This window comes from Nomascus leucogenys, chromosome 20 (genome assembly GCF_006542625.1).
Source record: "Nomascus leucogenys isolate Asia chromosome 20, Asia_NLE_v1, whole genome shotgun sequence".
Classification (NCBI taxonomy): Eukaryota; Metazoa; Chordata; class Mammalia; order Primates; family Hylobatidae; genus Nomascus; species Nomascus leucogenys.
Window position 1 is genome coordinate 72783322 of NC_044400.1, and position 19142 is coordinate 72802463.

The 19142-nt window shown below is 36.3% G+C and overlaps 1 non-coding gene across 1 annotated transcript; it reads right to left on the reverse strand.

The window, feature by feature from the left end:
* Positions 1 to 1938: 1938 nt before the first annotated feature.
* On the reverse strand, positions 1939 to 2041 carry LOC115832003. Its single transcript, XR_004027480.1, has one exon. It is a non-coding gene; the product is annotated as a U6 spliceosomal RNA (small nuclear RNA).
* Positions 2042 to 19142: the final 17101 nt, after the last annotated feature.

Sequence of the window (19142 nt, forward strand, 5' to 3'; positions counted from 1 at the left end):
GAGCTTCAATAATTGTATTCTCCATAAAATGAATGAGAACACTGGCAGGAAGTTGTCAGAATCAGCTTTCAGAACACTGGAAATTAAACATAGGCTGGCAGCAATTCAGAGTGTGCATCCAAGAAAAAAGCTGAATCTCAGTTAAATCAGTGTGTTTTGTGGTACTTTGGCTTTTTCTATTTCCATCCACCTCTTCCCAGCTCCAGAGTAGCCTTGAAAACTAAGAGATCACAATTACTGTGAAAACCAGCAGTCTGATAGCCAAAGGAAGAGGCAAAACTGTGCTGCATTTTCTTCAAACCTTCATTCCCAGAGAACTGACATTATTGAACTGTTGTGGTAGTTTCTTGGAAGACTTCACTTGCAAGGCAATCTTTTTAAAATTTTTATGTCCAGGTGTCCATGTGCAAATTTGTTATATAGGTAAAATGCATGTCACAGGTGTTTGGTATACAGATTATTTTGTCACCCAGGTAATAAGCATAGCACTCAATAGGTAGTTTTTAAAATCCTTTCCCTCCTTCCACTTTCTACCCTCAAGTAGGCACCAGTGTTTGTTGTTCCTCTCTTTGTGTCCGTGTGTTCTCATCATTTAGCTCCCACTTATAAGTGAGAACATACAGTTTCTGGTTTTCTTTTCTTGCATTAGTTTTCTTAGGTAGGATAACAGCCTCCAGCTCCATCTATCTTGCTGCAAAGGACATGATCTTGTTCTTTTTATGACTGCATAGTATTCCGTGATGTATATGTACCACATTTTCTTTATCTAGACTATTATTGATGGGCATTTAGGTTGATTCTATGTTTTTGCTATTGTGAATAGTGCTGAAATGAACATATGCATGCATATATCTTCATGGTAGAATTATTTATATTCCTTTGGGTATATACTCAATAATAGGATTACTGGGTCAAATGGTAATCCTGTTTTAATTCTTTGAGGAACTACCACACCACTTGCTACAATGGTGGAACTTGAAATCAGCAAGAAGAAATGATTCATCATGCACAAAGTGTTCTCTATAGGACTAAAACTGACTTTGTAACATAAGCCTAGGGGGCCAGAGGATTGGGATGACACAGTCAAACTGCTAAAAACAACAAACAAAACAAGAACAACAAAAATACTAGTAGACTGCTTCCCTATAAGAAATACTAAGCTGAGTCCTTTAGAGAGAAATGAAATGATACTAGACAGTAACTGAAATCTACAAGAAAGAATAAAAGACACCATTGAAAAATTACATAGAAACATGTAAAAGATAGCACAAATGTATTTTTATTCATATCTCATCTGTTCTCCTTTCTGAATTAAAAGACAGCTGCATAAGACAATGGTTATAAGTCTGTGTTGATGAGATACAATGCAAAACTATACCATTTGTATGACATCAGAACAAAGGAGGGAAGATAAAGATGAATAGGAAAAATTTTGTATGCTACTGTAATTAAGTTATTATTAATCCAAGATAGAGTGTTATAGGTTAACATGATAATGAGAAGCCACAGGATAAGCAGTGAGAAAATAACTAAAAAAATATAATAGATGACATGGGAAGAGAACTAAAGTGTGATACTATAGAGTACCTGTACAACATAAGAGAAGGCAGTAATGAGGAAAAAAAATGGAGAAAGAAAAACAGAAATTACACATGATATGTAAAAACAAATAGCTGAATGGCAGACATAAATCTCAAACTGTCAGGAATTACACTAAATGCAAATGAATAAAATATTCTAATTATCCATGTAATAGGCTGAAATTACCAGAATGAAAAAAACAGATATAACTACGTATTGCTACAACACATATACTTCAAGTGAATGATACAAATAGTTTTAAAGACAAAGGATAGAAACAGATATCCCAGGCAAACAAACAATAACATAAAGAAAACTGAGGTAGTGATACAAATAAAAGACATAATATACTTTTAAAAAATTATGGGATGCTTTATGAATTTGTGTGTCATCCTTGCACTGACACAATGCTAATCTTCTATGTATAGTTCCAACAAAATATACTTTAAGACTATAAAGTTATTGCTAATGACAAAAATTATATTCTATAATAATAAAATGGTCAATCAAACAAGAAAGTATAAATGTGCCTAACAACAGAGCCACAAAATATATGAAACAAAACTGACATAAATTTGACAATTTAACGATAACAGTTGGAGATTTTAATAACCAACTTTCAATTACAGATAGCACAATTAGGCATAAGATAAGCAAGAAAATGGAACACTTGAATGACAATATAAACCAGCCAGAATGAGCAGACATCTCATATAAAATAATCCATCCAACAAAACAGAAGTCAAATTCTTCTCAAGTGCACATGGAACATTCCTCCAGATAGACCATAAATTAAGCCATAAAATTAGCTTCAATAAATTTAAAGAATTTAAATCATGCAGAGTATGTTTTCTAATAACAATGGAATAAAATAAGAAATAAATTATGAAAATAAAAGTTTGGAAATTTATAAATGTGTAGAAATTAAGTCTCATCTTTCTAAATAATCAAAGAATAAGTCACAAGACAGATCAGAAAGTACTTCAAAATGAATTTGAAAAAGATTAGTATATAACAAAACTTATGAGATGAAGCTAAAGCAATGATTAGAGAAAAATGTATGTCTGCAAATACCTGTATTAAAAAACAAGAGAGATCACAAATCGGTAACCCAATCTTCCTTCTTAAGGGAATGGAAAAAGAGTATCAAGAGAAACCTTAATCAAGCAGAAATAAATAATAAAAATTTGAATGAAAATAAATGAGATGGGGATACAAAAACTGTAGAGAACAACACCACCAAAAACCCAAACACTGGATCTTTGAAATAAATTAACACAATTGACGTATCTTTAGCTAGCATAATCAAGAAAAAGAGAGGATACTCAAATTACTAAAATCAGGATGAAAAAGGGGACAGTACTACCAACTTTATATTAAAAAGATAAAGGATTGCTATATACGACTGTATACAAAATGACTGGCTAAATTAGATAAAGATACAAACTCTTAGAAAGATACAGTCTGCCAAAACTTACTCAAAAGAAATAGAAAATGAAAAAACAATAACAAGTCAAGGGATTGAAGTAACATTTTAAAAATTCTATAAAAAAATTTAGGACTAGATGTCTTTACTGGTGAATTCTGCCAATTTAAAAAAAATTAATACCATTTTTTGCAAGCTTTTCCAAAAAATATATTAGAAGTGAGCCCTTCTCATCTTATTCTATGAGGCCAGCACTGCCGTTATACCAAAATCAGATAAGAACATCACAAGAAAATATCACTACAGACCAATATCCCTTGTGAATATAAGCACAAAAAATTCTTGCCAAAATCCTGGAAAATCGTGTCCAGCAATATCTTAAAAGAATTACACCAGGTAGGACAAAGTGGGACCAGATGCGATGTATCAAAGGAATACAGATTAGTTCAACATACAACAAAAAAAATTATACTATGCCATACTAGAAAAACAATAATAATAAAACACATGATGATCCCGTAAACACAGAAAAAGCCTTTGATAAAATCCTAAACTATTTCATGATAGCAGACGATTACCTGAACCTGGAAAGCTAGCTAACGAAAACCCCACAGCTAACGTCATACTCAATGGTGAAAGATAAAAATCTTTTTTTTTGTAAGATAATTCACAAGATAAAGATTTTCATTCTCACTACTTGTTATTCAGCACTGTGCTGGAGATTCTAGCCTTGGCATTTCTGCAAGAAAAAGGAATAAAAGACATAGAGATTGCAAGATAAGAAGTAAAACTATCTCTATTTGAATATTACATGAGCTTGCAAATAGAAAATCCTAAATTGTATACCAAAAAATCCACTAGTGCTCATAAACAAGTTAGACAAGTTTGCAGGATTCAAGATCAATGCATAAAAATTAATTGTATTTTTCTATACTAGTAATGAATAATCTGGAAATGAACTTGATGCCATTTAAAATAGCATCTAAATAATTAAATATTTAAGAATAAATTTAATGATGGAAGTGCAAGACTTGCACACTTAATACCACAAACATTGTTGAGAGAAATTAAAGACTTAAATAAATGGAAATACTTCCCATGTTCTTAGATTGGAAGACTCCATATTCTGAAGATTGAAACATTCTCCAATTAGATCTACAGTTTTAACATATTCCTTGTCTAAATATCATATGCTGTTTTTTCTTTGCTGATATTGACAAGCTGATCTTAAAATATATATAGAAATGTCAGAGACCAAACCAGCCAACACAATCTTGAAGAAGAACAAGGTTGGAGGACTCACACTTCTTGATATCATATCTTAAAAGCTGCAGTAATCAAGACAGGGTAGTAGTGGTATAAGGTTTAACATGTAGATCAATGGAATACAATTAAGACTCCATAAATAAACCTGTATTTCCATGGTCAAGTGATTTTCACTCAGGATGCCAAGAAAATGCAGTCAAGACATAATATTTTATTTATTTATTTTTAAAAAATGGTGCTGGAACAACTGGATATCTCTATCTATCATCTATCTATCTATCTATCTATCTCTCTATCTACCTATCTATCTACCTACCTATCTATATATCTATCTGTAATTTCTACCCCTACATTACACCATATAAAATAATTCAAATGGATTGAAGATCTAAATGTAAGGGTGAAAAATATAAAACTCTTAGAAGGAAACATAGAAGTAAATCATTTGACTTATATTTATGCAGTTGTTTCTTACATAAGCACCCAAACCACAAGGGACCAAAGAAAAAATACATAAATTGAACTTCATCAAAAATTTAAAATTTTTGTTTTGAAAACATAACAAAGTGGGAAAGATGATTGCAAATCATATACCTGATAAGGAATTTGTACTCAAAATATTACAAAGTCGTTCTTATAATTCAATCTTAAAATGTCTAATTATTTAATTAAACAATAGGCAAAGGTTTTGGATAGATATTTCTCCCAAGAAGATATGAAAGTAGCCAATAAGTACATATTTCCATCAAACTACCAATGACATTATTCACAAAATTAGAAAAAAAAAATTAATTCATATGGTACCAAAAAGAGTCCGAGGAACCAAGGTAATCCAAAGCAAAAAGAACAAAGCTGGAGGCATCTCATTGCCGGTCTTCAAACAACATTACAGAGCCACAGTAACCAAACCACATAGTACTGGCACAAAAAGACAGATAAACCAAGAGAATAGAATAGAGAGGCCACAAATAAGGCCACACACCTGCAACCATCTGATCTTTGACAAAGCTGACAAAAACAAGCAATGGAGAAAGGATATTCAATAAATGGTGTTGGAATAACTGGTTTGCCATATGCAGAAGATTGAAACTGGACTTTTCGTTACTGCATATACAAAAATCAACTCAAGATGGATTGAAGACTTAAATGTATAACACAAAACTATGAAAACCCTGAAGAAAACCTGGGCAATATTATTCTGGACATAGGAACTAGCAAAGATTTCATGACAAAGTTGCCAAAAGCAATCACAACAAAATCAAAAATTGACAAATAGGCTGTAATTAAACTTGAAAGCTTATGTACCACAAAAGAAAATAACAGAGTGAACAGACAACCTACAGAATGGGAGAAAATATTTGCCAACTATACATAAAACAAAGTCTAATATCCAGCATCTATAAAGAACTAAACAAGTTTACAAGAAAAAAAACAACCCCATAATAAAGTGGGCAAAGGACATGAACATACACTGTTCAAAAGAAGACATACATGCAGTCAATAAGCCTCTGAAAATAAGTTTGACATCACCAATCATTTTGAACCAAGTTCACAAAACCACAATGAGATGCCATCTCACACCAGTTAGAATGGCTATTATTAAAAAAGCAATAAAACCAGATGTTGGTAAGCTTGTGGAGAAAAGGAAACACACATTGTTGGCGAAACGAATTAGTTCAACCATTGTGGAAAACAGTGTGACAATTCCTCAAAGACCTAAAAACAGAACCACCATTTGATCCAGCAATCTCATTACTGGGTATATACCCAAAAGAATATAAATTGTTCTACTAGAAAGACACATGCACATGTATGCTCATAATAGTGCTATTCACAAGAACAAAGACATGGAGTAAATCTAAATGCCCATCAATGGTAGACTATATATAAAAAAAGATGTGGTACATATACACCATAGAATACTATGCAGGTTAAAAAAGAATGAGATCATGTCCTTTGCAACAACATGGACGGAGCTGGAGACCTTTATCCCAAGCAAACTAATGCAAGAACAGAAAACCAAATACTACATGTTCTCACTTATAAGTGGGAGCTAATCAACGAGAACACATGGACAGTAATAGGGGAACAGACACACTGGGGCCTACTTGAAGATGGAAGGTGGGAAGAGGGAGAGAATCAGAAAAATGCCTATTGGGTACTATGTTTCTTACCTGGGTGATGAAATAATCTGTACACAAAATCCCCATGACGTGCAGTTTACCTGTATTACAAACCTGCACGTGTACTCCTGAACCAAAAATAAGCGGTAAAAAAAGAAAATTTGCTTACCATCATTAGTCACTAAGAAATTCAAAACCACAATGAGATACCATTTCATACTCACTACATGGCTATAATAAAAAAGGTGGGCAAAACACATCCTGGTGAAGATGCAAAGAAATTTGAATTCTCACAAACTGTTGATTGGAATGTGAAATAATTCAGCCACTTTGGAAAACGGTTTTGTAGTTCTCCAATATATTAAATATAAGGCCACCATTTCACTTTTGGATATATACCCAAGAGGAGTGAACATATACATCCACACGTAAACATATATTATTGTTCATAGCAGCATTGTTCAAAATAGTTAAAATGTAAAACCAATCCAAATGTCTATTATCTGAAGAAAGGAAAAGCAAAATATGGTTATATCTACAAAATGGAATATTATTGGGCAATAAAAAGAAACGAAGTACTGATTTATGGTAATTCATATAGGTAAACCTTGAAAACATTACTACAAGTTGAAGAAAAGCAACACATAAAGCAACATGTTATGATTTCATTTATGTAAAATGTTTAGAAGAGAAAAATCCATTAATAGAGATCAGTGGTTGACATTGGCTGTGGGAAGAGGAGAATGGGGTGCAATGTTAATGGATGTGGGATGTCTTCTTGCTATTAGAAAAATATTCTGGAATTATATAGTGGTGATAGCTGCAACATGTTGTGAGTATAATAAAAATGCTGAATTGTCTAGTTTTAAATGATGACTATCATAACTTTAAAAGAATGAATTATATCTCAATTTTAAAAAATGCTTGGAGCACATAATGCTAAGTAACTGAGCTCCAAAACCAAAGTCTCCCGGAAGCACATATATGAAATATACAAAGATGCAAACAGATGCCAGGAATCCACAGAAAATTGCTGATATTGGGCTGAATGTGTTTTTAGCTAGTATTCAATTTTCACAGTAATAAATAGTGAACACTTTTTTTTATGTACCAGGACATCTTTTGAGTGCTTTACATGCACGTTTTCATCTAATCTTCATAAAATTCTATGATGATTTTTAAAATTTTCAATTTTACAAATGGAAACCTCGAAGTTTAGTGATTAAGACATTAGTCCATAATCTCTTCATCAACATGTATCCAGATTTGAATCAAAGACCACTAGCTTCATAGCCTGTAGTAGTGAAGTATTATCTTTTTGAAGTTTATTCTGAAGTAAATCTTTTATTAATTGATGATTGATTCATTATATCACCCATTTAATGAGCTTCTTTTTTGAAACTTTTCTACCCTGATTTACTTTTAAAAGTGGGCAATACAAAGTGAAATATGAGGAAAAAGCAATGCTATCATGGGGACTGCACAGGGATGTGTAAATAACCTACAAACAAATTAATTAGGATGAAGGTTCAGCTCCAATAAAATGCAGGGACATGATTAAGAGAGATTGCATGGTCAGAGGAGACCTTGCAGAGAAGCCGGTTTGTAAGTCAATACCCAAATGATGAAAAAAAATACTTCTGCAAAAACCTGAGGGAGAGAATCTCAGGCTCTGGCATCAGCTAGTGAAGATGCCTGCAGGCAGGAATATGTTGCCTCCAGAAAGAAAGCAAGTGTTGCTAGAAAATAATGATGGAGGTAGAGTGTGGAATATGAGGTCTGAGAGCCAAATCCTAAAACACTGTTTAGATCCGAGTGTGGGCTGAGAGGAGGAGGAGAATGGCAGCGTGATACCAATGTTGCCAATGATGAGGATGATAACTCTACCAGAAAAAAAGCAAAATAATCAATGTGTTTACTTCTTATGTGTCAATATTTTGCTAAGTATTCTGTATACAGAATTCTTAGTTATCATTCTCAAGTAGCATTGAAGGAGAGCATCTTTCCCATTTTATGTAGGAAAAGCTGAGGCTCAGAGATGGTAGCTAACTAGCCCAAGATAAAACAGCTAAATGAGAGGTAGAGAAGGTGTTGAAATCTATGTGACTGCAAAACCCTGGTCCTTAAACACGATTGCTAGTTCCAGCTGCCTCTCAAAGAGGAAATTCTGTGGTAGAACAGTATACATCTTTGTCATTCAACAATATTTTTAGTTGAATGAATTAGGGAGAAGTTTATTTTTGTACACCAAATATTTCTTGGGTGTGTTCGACTCTCACTGTGATTCTACTTTCACGTCAAGATTTCACATTCATTATTTATATCTGTGAAGCTCTAAGAATACCAATGTCGTGATTTCACAAAGAACCCCCACCTTTCGAGTTGTCATTCTAGGTCAGTATTCTTGAGGATATTTTAAGTGTACACCTTATGTTCTAGGGACAAAATATCCCAATCTCGCTGTGAAAGCCAGCCTGTACAACAAAAAGGCTGGGGCAGGATTAGACTGTCAGTTATTAAGCAGGTTTTTCTAAATAAGTAGGCAAGATCTTGTTATTTTGACAGGCAGTTACAGAAAAGAGCTGGCAGCCCCAGGAGCACAAAATGAAATGTCAAAGAGTCCAAGGATATGTCATTGTCCACGAAAAGCCATCAGCAACTGCTGGGGTACACATCAAATTTACATTTATTCCACCAAATAGTAAACAGTATTGACAAGTGAAGTGTGTGTGTATGCGTGTGTGTGTGGTGTGTGTGTGTGTGATTTCTGTCCCCGGGAGGATTTTAAGAAAGACAAATGATATACGATTTGTGGTTGTACTTTAAAAGATTCAAATATAGGTCTGAAGGGCAGAGGAATCACTGCAGAGCTTCTGGGAAATAATACCCTGCCCTTTCACAAAAACACATCCCATCTAATAGTGACTGTGAAGAAGTGAGAACAGGAGCAATTCTTATTATCCCTGTCCCTAAAAAAAGTTTTGGCCCCGCTATTTACTGCTGGAAAACCGAGGCCCAAGGCAAGGGGGCTTGCCCAAACTCTCATAGCCAGCAGCAGCATAACCAGGATTTTAAACAAAGCAACTTGCTTCTGGAACTTGGCATAAACACTTTTTACATGAGGAAGTCACCATGGACAGCTCTCTCTGAAAGGAAAATATTCTAGCCATCCTAGTTGACCAAGCTGAATATTGCATCCAATGAAAAGCATTCTCAATACCTTAACACAAACTTACTGACTCCTTTCTTTAAACAAACCAACAAACAAACATCTTCCTATTCAAAGTGCTTTCAAATACATTATTTTTAACATTTACCTAATTGCATGAAATTAGTGAATGTATTTCACTGTATATCCCGTTCTCATTCCCACCTTGAATACTTCCTTATATATAGTGGAAATTCATTGGCTTTTATTTTATATCCTGTGTCTCTAACCTAGAAAGTAGTAAATCAGTAAATGGTTGAAAAAATTAAAAACCCAAGTCAGAAATAATCTAGCAAATGATACTTTGGAAGGTTTAGCCAACCTTCACAGTAGAGTTATGGCTTAGACACATTTTTTAATTTCTTGAGATAAAATTGTTCAACCTTTCACTTGCCCTCAGGGAAAAGGCCAATTTACCATCATCCATCTTCCAGGTAAGTTCAAAAGTATGTTTCAGGTGTTGTGATTTATGGTAAAGTTTTCAGCATAATAAGAAAGGGAGAAATAGCTACCACTTGCCCAGATTTTAAAATTTGATTGTGGAATCTTAAAAGATAGGTGGATGGTATCCAGTCATATTTGTCCTCTGTTGAGCAGGTTTATATATTTTTCTTGTGGATACTGCAGTTAATTTTTCTTGTGGATACTGCAGATACGTGATGTTCACATATCTGCAAAGTGACCAGGCAAGAATTTTCAGGAGGGTCTTGGCCTAAGCAAGTCAGTATGTTGGTGGATTAGCTTTTGATTGATTGTGTGATGGGCCAGAGTGTGTAGGAAGAACACTAAATGAGCAGCCCAAGTGTCAGTCTTGAAATAAAATCATTTTGTGCCCAGGGAAAGGATTAAGAAAACGGAGTTTGCCTCTTTCCTGTTAACTTAAGCTCTAGCTGCATCCCATCTTTTGATGGCCTCAAGCTTCCTGGTGACATCTGGTCAATCAACTTTCTTCAGTCCTACTGAGGGCCTAACAGGCTATTGATTGGAAGGTTAGCAGAGCTGGAGTGGTAATAACATCAGATAAAAACATGAAGCCAATATTTGTACATTCCAATCTTATATTCTGACATCTACTTAGAGCTCCTAAAATTCAGATACAGTTAACATGTAATGAGAAGCAATTCTGTTCCAAGCATCACCCTAGGCTACTTACATAGTTTATTTAATCATTGTAAGGAAAATAATGTTGTTTCTATCTTACATATGTAGAAATTGGCACTCAGAGTAATTAAGAAGTAAAAAGAGCATATCAGCCCGTGTCGCAGACACTTATTCTGCTAGTTTTTCTATTAGGGCCAAAGATAATTAGTACCAGTTACTATCTATGATCTTAGTGTTGATGATAATGACATTTTAAAGTTTATTATCATCATATACTAAAGGTGATTTTTTTCCACAAATCAATAGATTTCAAAATATTAAATCATGGATGTGCAGGAGAAACTGCAAGAAGGAATATGGCTATGATGCCCAATTATGATCCTTGTTATTGCATTTCACAAATAACCCTCAAATCCTTTCGGACTTATTTTTATGTATTTCTACAAGCCAAAGTCATCTTAACTACACTACTTCAATAGTCTTCTAAACAGGCTCCTCATGTCTGCTTTTCTGTCCCTTCAGTTCTATTCTCTCTTTTCCAGCTAATAGGAATGTGTTAAAAATTCTATTCCAATAATTTCATTGCTTTTAAAATTAATAAATTTTTAATACATCTTCATTTTTTTCTTACTTTCTAACCTCACTTGAAGCCATTCCCACAACTGTGCACCCTGTTATTGGATGTCTAATAGGCATCTCGAAAAATATGCGTCCAAAGCAGAATTCTTGACAATTGTTTCAGTTATTTAGTGCTCCATAACAGACCATCCCAAAAGTCAGTGGCTTAAAACAATCACATTTATTTTGCACACAAATCTGCAATCTGGACAGAGTTTAGCACATATAGCTTGTCTCCATTCTACTAGTCATCAGCTTAACAGACTCAAAATCATCCGAAGTTTTACTTACATACATGTAGAGTGGCTCGTGGTGGCTGTGGACTGGGGCATTAGCTGGGGCTGTCATCCAGGACACCTGCAATTGATCCTTCCATGGGGAAAGGACATGGGCTTCCTTAGTACATGGTAGCTGGGTTCTAAGTGTGAGGAGTCCCACAAAACAGAAAAGCAAGTGGAAACTGCACTTTCCTTCGTGCCTTAGCCTTCAAAGTTAATTGTGCTATTTGTTGAAGCAACCATAAAGGCCTGAAGAATTTTAAAGTGGGGAGAACGAAGTACACTTTTTGAAGGGAGATTCAAACATTCTAGAAGAACATGAAAAACTGGAAATATTCCTGTGGTCCTCTCAGTGGACAAAGCTGAGGCACTTGAGTGCATGTATGTGTGTGGGTGTGTGTGTGTGTTATAGATAGATGCCTATATAGATTTTCGAGATGCCTACACACAGGCCTCACACCACACAAAGATTTACAAATACACTAATATTTATCATCTATTTCCATTACTGAAATAAATCCATGAGTTTATGAAATATTTTCAATGCACTGATTCCTATCCAATGTCACAGGGTTTAGTCTACTTTTCTTTCTTTCCATATTTGTAACTTCCTTCTCTGATGATAAAGCCTCCCCCTTTCCTAATATATTTGATTGTTTTCTTCCATTGCCCCAGCTACTGCCTTGTCTGCATAGACACATAATTTAAGATACTCAGTGTCTCCTACTCTTCTCAATGCTGCCTCTTTATAGAAAACCTCCTCCCTGCCTAGTCCACATGCTTTGTGGCTACCCACCTTACCCTCTTCAACTCTGAATCCTCATACCAGTTGACCCTGGCTAGGGCTCTGTTCTCAGTGTGCTGGGGCTCTTGATGTCCAAACCCAAACACCTGAAAGATAGTATCTGTAGAGGATGGACTGCCATGGAGAATCAGCCCAACAGGGCATGCCTGTTTGGGAATGGCTCGGCTTAGGGTTTCAGAACCCAAGCAGGATGATGAGAGCATCTGTATGGTAGAGTATCCACACCCACATGGAGGAGTGGATGGGTATGTCCTTGAGTTGGCATGCACATCCTCACTGATCAGATGCCCTTCTCACTCTGCTGGGCTCACACCACGCTTCTCACTCCCCACCCCCTCACCCACCAGAAAGATCCTTCCTCTCCCACTTGGGCTTCAGTGTACAGCAAGGACACTTCTTGCTTAGTTAAGCTTTCTCAATTAAGAAAAGTGTGACTTCAACTTAAAATCTGAGGCAGAACTGAATGAGGTAACAGCTGGGGAATGTCACCTAAGGACAACACTCACAGCCTGACGACAAGTTCTTTCCTGAAGAGGGATCTTAGAAGTGTGTGTCTGTGTCTGCCATAGAGTAAGGGAAAAGGAGAAGGGGTTCCCATTAATTTTTGAAATGAACTAAGTAAAAAGGAACGTAAACACACAGTCACCTCCTGAATAAGTAAATCCTGTAACTGACAAAAATTCAATATCAAGATTATTGTTTGTCAAACATCATTGTCTGTCAAAATCATCCTGGATGATTGTCAAAAATGTAGATCTCTGTCATCACATCATAAATCTAGAATTCTGAGGCTGGGTCTCAGAAATCTGCAGTTTTAACAAGCAACTCAAGTCATTAAATACATTTTGACTCTGCTTCAGTGTCCTAATCCACTGAAAATATTGCTTGTAAGTCAATTTTTATCACCATGGTGAGTTGCCTGATCTTGGACGTCAGTCCAGCCCATAACTCTGGGAATTGTAACTATCCCTTTGCTGAGTGCAACATCTTCTCCTTTTACTGTTTTACTGTAAATCTATTTTGCTCTGGGGCACACTTTTATAGGTCAATATCCCTGCCATGTTATTGAAAAATGTAGGTTGGGCTGTAAAGAGTAATTGTTTCCTGCAAAGTTACCAGGTTGGGGCTAGCACAATGGGCATTCTTAGGTTATGCACATTATAGTATACCTTGAACGTTAAAGGTACCTCAGTTAAGATTGTTTTTGTGAATCTCATCTGTCCTGCCAACACAAAAGGCATGAGAAACATGTAAAAGAGGAACACTGGCAAGAAATTGTCATTTCTGTTATTTGCTTAAGTGACACTTCAACCCGCTGATTTTAACCTTATTTCTTGTCTTCTGGCTTGTTTTGACTTGATCACCTCTTGGCTCTGTTTCTCTTCTTAAGGTTGTTTTTGGTTTGAAATATACTTCCTCAACTTTCAGTCCAACACTGTTCCTTTTAACACAATTTGGTTATTTCCCCTATCTATACACACAAACACACAAAATTGTTAAACTGTGCTTTCACTGCCTCTGAGATCCCTGCAGGCAACTACTAAAACAGGAAAGTTCTCCTCTCCTAAGCAAATTGGCAGATTGTTGGTCTTTTTAATACAACCTTTTGCTCTAATTTTGTATTTCTATGTTAAAAAAAACCCTCCAAATGTAGTGGCTTTAAATAACTATAATCATTTATTTTTATCGTTGAGGACTAAGCTCTGAATTTTTTTTTTTTATCTTGCCTAAATTCCTACCTAAGGGATCTGGGGAGTCATGCCCTACAATCCATAAATTCTCCTCAGATGGGTTTTATTTAACCCTATATGTGCTGACTTACTTTCCAGACTGACTCTGGCATAACATTATGAGACAAGGGAGAAAATAAAAATATTTTATCTCAAAACGTGTTTCTTTGCCATATCTTGAAATGGTCCTGCAAAGATGTCCTTTGTGGGGGAGTAAAGAATTTCTATTAACATAGCTAGATCTTTTTCTTCTAAGCCCTCCTAATTCTAAAGACATTAACTAAGAGTATAGCATCTTTTAAAGGTCTGAATAGGAAATATGTGCCATCTGTTGTCTCTAAGGGCAGCGACTATAAGACTTCAAAAGAACTCCACAATCTTTTATCTTAACCTGAACTTTTCCTTTCTATTGATCCCAGGTCTTTAGACAAACTCAATTTTCAAGTAGAAAATGTTTAAATTTACCTGTAGCTGAACCCCTACCCCCAACTTTGAGTTGTCCTTTCAGGACCAAACCGATGTTTTTCTTAAATGTATTTGATTGATGTCTCATGCTTCCCCAAAATGTATGAAACCAAACTGATCCCCAGCCACCTTGGGTACGTGTTCTCAGAACCTCCTGAGGGCTGTGTTACTGTCCATGGTCACTCATATTTGACTCAGAATTAATCTCTTCAAATATTTTACAGCATTTGACTCTTTTCATTGACATTATGTATTTGCAATTTTAGCAAGGGCTTGGAAAGAACAGCTGATCTCTGCTCCTTGCACCATTGGCTTGACCGGTGTAAGGCTAAGGACTATAGAGTGGCTAGAGGCTGAAATCACAGAGTGGTTCACCCATTCACATAACTGTGGTCCAGAATACCTGTGTTTATGGCTTCCACAAAGCAGCTGTGCTCTGAGAGTGGGCATCTCAAAAGGCTAAAAGAGGAAGCTGCCACTTTCTTACAGCCTGGGCCCAGAAACTCACCATTTCTATTGTATTCTATTGATCAAGTAGTCATGGATCTCATATTCAAGGGATGGGGAGTGACTAGTCAGGTAGGAGGTTTTCTGTAAATAGGCAACCTTGAGCAGAGTAGGAGAAGCCAAGCATGGTAAATTATGTGTCTATGCATGCAAGGCAGTAGCAGTGGCAACGGGAGAAATTAATAGAACTCACATTTCAGTGGGAAGAATGTCAAAGGGTTTTGGGGTCATTTTTTATATATTGCCACAGCAAACACAGCATATAATTAAGATTTAAAGCTATGAGTATTCTAACCCTACCCCTAATATAAGTCATTCTCAATGAAGTTTATTCTAAGAAAAGAGTTCAAGTTTTATTGATGAGCAATGGTATGGTTAGTATTAAGTGTCAATTTGATTGGATTGAAAGATGTAAAATATTATTCCTGGGTGTGTCTGCGAGGGTGTTCCCAAAGGAGATTAACATTTGAATCCTTGGAATGGGAGAGGCAGACCCACCCTCACTGTGGGTGGGCACCATCTAATCGACTGTCAGCAGGGCTAGAATAGAGCAGGCAGAAGAAGGTTGAAAAAGCTGACTTGCTGAGTCTTCCAGCCTTCATCTCTCTCCTGTACTGGCTGCTTCCTGCCCTTGAACATCGAACTCCAAGTTCTTCAGCTTTTGGACTCTTGGACTTACACCAGTGGTTTGCCAGGGGCACTCGGGCCTTCAGCCACAGACTGAAGGCTGTTCTGTCGGCTTCCTTACTTTTGAGGTTTTGGGACTCGAAGTGGCTTCCTTGTTCCTCAGCTTGAAGATGGCCTATTGTGGGACTTCACTTTGTGATTGTTTGAGTCAGTACTTCTTAATAAACTCCCCTTCACATACACATCTAGCCTATTAGTTCTATTCCTCTAGAGAACCAGGACTAATATAAGCAATAAGTAGTACTTGAGAAGGAGTGACTTAGTGAGACAAAGGAAAAGACCGAGAAGGTGTATCTAATTGAATCATATAATGTTTTTATTCTAGGAATAATATTCCATTTGGGATTTCTCTGGTAGTAGAAGGGAATAATGATTATCACCCAGTAACATTTGTTAGACTTTACAAAACATGAGCACAGACAATTTTCCATATTTTTCTAACAATATACACCAAAGAAATTGAGCCTGCTGTTATTTATCACAGTATATCAGGGGTAATTGTTAAATTGGTGATTTTGGAGAATATGTTCAATATTACACAGATAGCAAGTAGAGAGACTGAGATGAAAATCAATCTTTCCCCAAATTGCATCCCAGGGTAGTTTTGCTAATATGAAATTTTGAATTACAAATTAAGGTAGAAGATCTGATTTCAAATTGGCAAAATGAAGCAGGTGCATTATTATAAGGCATAAAAAAACCATGAAGGCTAGTTAAAAACAAGGTAGAGCTATTATAACACCACTGCACTAGAACCTGGACAACAGAGTGAGACTGTCTCAGGAAAAAAAAAAAAGTGGAAGGGCAGAGAAAGCTTACAGTATGAAAAAAGGGGCTAGGGAACTTGATCCTATTAAAGAGACTAATCCTGACAAGAGAAGGTAGTTGCCCAACATACAGTGTCCAAAGAGTCTGTCAAGGTCACAAGTAATTTGCTTGGAGTAGACTGTTGAAAATATATTCATTCTGTTTGATAGGGTATAGAAGCAGAGGTAGTGGCCAGGCACGGTGGCTCACGCTTGTAATCCCAGCACTTTGGGAGGCCGAGGTGGGCGGATCACGAGGTCAGGAGATCGAGACCACGGTGAAACCCCGTCTCTACTAAAAATACAAAAAATTAGCCGGGTGTGGTGGCGGGCGCCTGTAGCCCCAGCTACTCGGAGAGGCTGAGGCAGGAGAATGGCATGAACCCAGGAGGCGGAGCTTGCAGTGAGCCGAGATTGCGCCACTGCACTCCAGCCTGGGCGACAGAGTGAGACTCCATCTCAAAAAAAAAAAAAAAAAAAAAAAAAAAAAGCAGAGGTAGCATAGTTGACAAATTATGTTCCAAGACTGATACACATCAGCACAGGAATGCCAAGAAATATGTCCATTCATAAAAGGACAATATCTTGGGAGGTATTGGCATCTACATTCCAATTCTATTGGCACGGAACAGTGCATAGCATGGCAGGATAAAGAGTCTAATTCAAACTAACTGAGCTTCATAGTATTTATCTGGTTCTCATAGTATTCATCTGGGTGTTTTGTAGGAAGCAGATATGAAAGAGGGAAGTGATGAGTATTGCTAACATCCACATTGTACTAAGTGTTGTTCACTCTGGGTTGCCACAAAATTTCTTCCAGCTTCCTTCATTCCATCTTGTGTAGTTCCATTCTTATGAAAATTGTATCTGATAAGGGTTGTGAATATAGACAAGGCATTAAATTTAGCTAATGTCCTGGATCAGGATGGAGGAGGAACAGAGAAGTCCAATGTTCTGTTTCTGTTTTTGCAGTTTTCCCTCTCCAACTCAGAATTCTGTGGGAGTTCTACAGGGCCTCGAAGTTACTCATGTCTTTGGAAGGTTTAATAAGATCAGTATAGATCAAACAAAAGAAATGTAGACTGGACAACCTGAGATTGATTTTCTTTTAGGATCTTTCAGCAAAGATTAGAAGCAGCTTTTGAGGTCTGTTATGATACATGAGTTCTCAAGGGTAGAAAATTAAAGAGAATTTTGTGGGAGAAAATAGTGATAAAGAGAATATATTTACCTAAAGTTTCTGCTATGTTCTAGATCTTTCATAGAAATATGACTAGATGAAAATGTGAGGTCTGGCACCTGCACTCTGCCTGGCATTTACTTGCAAGAGGTCATTTAATCCCAATGACAGTCCTGAAAAGCCATTGTATTGGTTTCTTACTGTCATAACAGATTACCATCAACGCATGATCTTAAATTTTTTAGAGGTCAGATGTCAAAAATCTGTTGCACTGAGTTGAAATCAAGGTGTCATTAGGACCATGCTCTCTCCTAATGTTTAGGGGATAATCTGTTTCTTTGTCTTTTCCAGATTCAAGAACTGCATACTGTGCTTTCCTTGGCTCTGGGGTTCTTTCTCCATTTTCAAGGCCATCAACACAATATTTTGCCTTAGTGATTATGTTGCCTTCTCTCTACAGTCTTATTTTCCTCCTTCAAAACACTTGCAATTGAAATCAAAGCCCACCTGGCTAATCCAGGCTAAGCTCCCCATCTCAAGATTTTTAACTTAATCATGTCTGCAGAATTTTTTTTTTTTTTTGGCCATATAAGCTTACACTCACAGATTTCTGGAATTAGGACCTGGTCCATTGTCCAGCCGACCAAAGCCATATTTCCCTGCATTATGAATAATATCACATGAAAATAGAGCATGGATTAAAACTCAGATCCTTCTTCATCTTGCAATTCCCACCCTTCACCTCTTACCCAGGGCTACTGTATTGCCTTAGTCTTAGTAAAATCCTCAACATTCCTAGCACTAGGGAACTCTACAACCACCAAGATTCCAGAGTGCAGTGAGCTCACTCAAGGATATAAGGTGCAAGGTATAGATAGCAGACAATTAAGTGATAAAACCTTTCCTTAAGAGGAGTAAGGCAGGAACTAATACACATTCTCCGTCATCAATTATACATGGTGTGAGAGGCAAGTATTTTAACTCCTCTGAAACTTGCTATTTCTCATCTTCAGAATGGGAGTATGATATGTGCCTTAACACCTCATAAGTGTATCGGAAAGATTAGAAGAGGAATGAAGACGAAAAGCTATTTGAATAGTAAAGCACTATCATTAGGTAAAATATATGGGGTTTATGAATCTCTATTCAAACAGTACTGAGGGAAGTAGAGTTTTAATTCTTTTATGACAGACACATCACCCCCTGATTCTTCATCTTTGGGGGATTGTATAAATAGTTTGACTTAAATTCTGACTTTTATCTGACACTGCAGGTGTTACTGGCAAACCTTATTAGCAGACAGCAAGAAATAGATTTTGGTCTTCTGAACATCCTAGCAAAAATAATTTTTGCCTTATCAA